This window comes from Echinops telfairi, unplaced genomic scaffold (genome assembly GCF_000313985.2).
Source record: "Echinops telfairi isolate 266 unplaced genomic scaffold, ASM31398v2 ScPeMD7_7410;HRSCAF=8448, whole genome shotgun sequence".
NCBI classification, from domain to species: domain Eukaryota; kingdom Metazoa; phylum Chordata; class Mammalia; order Afrosoricida; family Tenrecidae; genus Echinops; species Echinops telfairi.
The window spans coordinates 556,265-559,660 of NW_022111310.1; the positions used below are offsets into that span (position 1 = coordinate 556,265).

At 50.1% G+C, this 3,396-nt stretch overlaps 1 non-coding gene across 1 annotated transcript; it reads right to left on the reverse strand.

The window, feature by feature from the left end:
• Window positions 1-213: 213 nt before the first annotated feature.
• Window positions 214-371, reverse strand: LOC115871889. The gene has a single exon (XR_004047531.1). It is a non-coding gene; the product is annotated as a U1 spliceosomal RNA (small nuclear RNA).
• Window positions 372-3,396: the final 3,025 nt, after the last annotated feature.

Genomic DNA, 3,396 nt, shown 5'->3' on the forward strand with positions numbered 1-3,396 from the left:
AAGACTGACACACAGTCTTGGGACCCCTAGGAAGTGATGATGCTCTGTCCCGTGGGCCACTGGGAGTTGGCATTGACCAGACAGCAGTCGGTTGGCCTTTGGGGGGTTTGGTTTATGAAGTCTAGAGCACTCTAGATGTGGAGCCCAGGGCGGCAGGGCACTTGCCTAGGTGTAAGGTCTGAAAGTACTTTTATTTTACTTATTTATTTTTCTCAGGGGAGAGCGCGAATGCCCCACTACCACAAATTATGCAGTCGAGTTTCCCACATTTGGGGAAATCACAGGGTCAGCACATCCAGAGTGCAATGGATGAGCCTCACCCTGGGAAAACCACCTTCGTGACCATGGTGTCTCCCCGGCCAGGTAAGTATGAAAGTACTTTTAGAGACAGTTTAGATCCCTAGATATGAGCATGGTGAGACTTTGTCTTGCTGACAGGAGGGACCAGCTCTTGAAGAAGGACATCCTGCTTGGTTAAAAAAAAGAGGTTCAGCCCCCAATGAGGAAACCCTTCAACAAGCTGGACTGCCATCCATCCTAGTGGCTCCAGCGATGGGCTCAGCCGTGGTAACCGTGTAAGGATGGGGAAGGACCAGGCAGCGCTTTGCTCTGTTGTACGTCAAGTCCACTGTGAGTCAGAGTTGACTCGGTGCCATTTGCCAACAACACTATATAATAAATATGACACGCGCCATATATACTTTAACTTCACAACATCAGAAGCACGCTCAATGTGTCATTTCCCACATTGCTAACATGAACATTTTCTTTTAAATCATCTTCAAAGATTTTATGTTTTAATAGTCGTGCGAGATTCCATACAGCTGACCTGTTACTTATTAGAGCCGTTCCCTGTGGTTGACATTTTGCTTACAACGTTCCTCTCTGATGCTGCTGGTGCACACCCGAGGATCCATTTGAACACGGCACTGCTAGGGCAGGGGGCTCTATCCATTGCCCACACCTGCTGGAACCAGGAGGGCCCCTTAGAGAACGCCACCCAGAACTGATCATCCTTTCATCTTTGTCAAAGCTTAGTCCCACGGAGACGGACATGTGCAGGCAGCAGGGGAATTGGCCCCAGGGGGCTGGGGGTTCGAGTCCCAGCTCTCCATGGGAACCTAGGCAAGCTCTAGACACAGCCTAGGTCTCTGTTTCTCTGTGTGCACAGAGGAGCTGGCCTAGATGCTTTCCTAGAGCCTTTGCCAACCAGAAACACCCTAGCTGGGGGAGTGGAGCCAAGTTGTAGCTCAAGCCTCTGCAGCTCCATCCATTAGACCACCCTGCCCCCTGCTGGCTGATGGCCACACACCAGCCCTGTTCAACTTGCTGGTCTTGGGGCAAGTCAGCGGCTACCCCCTGTGAGGTCAGTTAGCTGCAGGAGATTGAAAGGGAGTCCTGTCACCGCCACAGTTCACGTGGCTGCTGTCTCGTTCCCTGAAATGACTTTTTCTGGGCTGTCCTTCCAAATGTCTCATATCACTCAGGGGCTCAGCCAGTGCCAGGCCTGTGTTAGGGGGTTGGGGGCACAAGAGCAAAGTTGGTGCTCACGGTCTGATAAGGGCAGGAACTGGCCACAGCTACCACCATACAGAGGCAAAAAGACAATTCTTTGGATCTCTCATTATTTGGCTGTTGCTGGGTTTCCCCAACCCACTGCTATCAAATCAATTCCGACTCATAATGATCCTTCAGGACACAATAAGACCTGCCCCTTAGGGTTTCTGAGACGGTAAAATCAAAACAGGAGCAGTCAGTCCATCTTTCTTCCCTGGGGGGCCGGTGGGCTTGCACTGCTAACTTTGAGGCCACTAGGCTAACACTCAGTGGGGTTTTCAGGGCCTGAATATCCATTTGTTTGGATCAAGAACCCAAGTAGATGGCGATTCCCAGAGGTTGAGCTGAGGAGTGCTCAAACCAAAAGACCAACTCAATGCCATCGAGCCATGGTGACTCATAGTGACCCCATAGGACAGGGTAGAACTGCCCCTGTGAGTTTCTGAGACTAATTCTTTTCAGGAGTAGAAAGCCCTGTCTTTCTTTTGCAGAGCTGCTGGTGATTTTGAACTGCTGACCTTGCAGTTAGCAGACCAAAGCGTAACCACTACAATGCCAGGGCTCCTACTGGGGAGTACTAGGAATCTAATAAATGCACATGCTTGGTGACCCTAGACTATAGCCCTGGCTCCATCAGTGATTGGCTACTATAGCCCTGGCGCCATCGGTGATTGGCTGTGTGACCTTGGTGAGCCTCCTCCCCTCTCTGGACAATGCTTTCTTGCTCTACAGGGGAAGGTCTTCAATGAGGCCAGTCACACTGCAGCTCTTTTATCTCCCAGACTTACATTCTTGGGGACTGTGCCAAAATTTTATTAAAAAAAGACCCAGAATCTCACTTTTTTTCTCAATTAAAAGTAAACCTAAATGCTCTATATTTAAATGAGCAACACATGCCAAGTGGTGACAGCCACTTGGCTCTAGTGTGCAACAGAGTACATCTGACAGCTCCTGACCCCGGGTCCCCGAGGGCATGGCTGTGTCCCACCCCTGGCACTGAGTGGACACCCACTCAGAAGAAGCCACCTTCCCCACCATTGGACAGGAAGGGCGGTTTAGACCTGCTGGCTTACAAGCCTAGGATCACAGAGCAGTGACTCCAGGAGACGTGTTCTCTTGCCTGTGATTGCTGCCACGAGAGACCGAAAACTTGGTGACTCACCAACAACAGAAAGTTATTCTCTCAGCCACAAGTCTGAAATTAGTTAAACTGGATTGAAGTTAAGGTTTTGGCAGTGCATTGCCAGTTTCTGGTGGCTGCCAGTGTTCCTTGGCTTGTGGCCACATCCATCCAATTTCTGCCTCTGTGGTTCCACTGCCGTCTCAACTTCTGCCTTTGTCCCGTCTCCTTCTCCCCCTCTTACAAGAACATGTGTAATTACATTCAGGACCCACCTGGGGCAATCCAAGAAACTCTGCATCTCAAGATTTTAAATTTCATCAGATCTGCCAAGTTTCTTTTGCATAAAGAGTAACATTGATGGGTTCCAGGCACTAGGACCTCAGTTATAAGAGGCATTTTCAGCCTACCGTGGAAAGTGATGTGGCAAGAGACATATTGTCAGTCATTGTCTCTTCTTTATTTTCAGCCTTCCCAACCGCCCTCTCTGTCCAGTACAGAAGCTACAAAAGGACTGTGGAGCCCTTTCTTGAGTGAGAAGTAGGGCTGGGGAGAGAAGAGGAGGCCTTGCCTGCCACTTGCTTCCTGGGTAGATTCTGTTCAACTCTGGGCAAACAGAAGACTGGGCCACTCCTATGGAGAAGCACAGAGCAAGGCCCGGCCGGCAGCCAGGTTTTGAGGCAGCCCTTTGTCAAAGATGCATCTGATCAAGGAGGAAA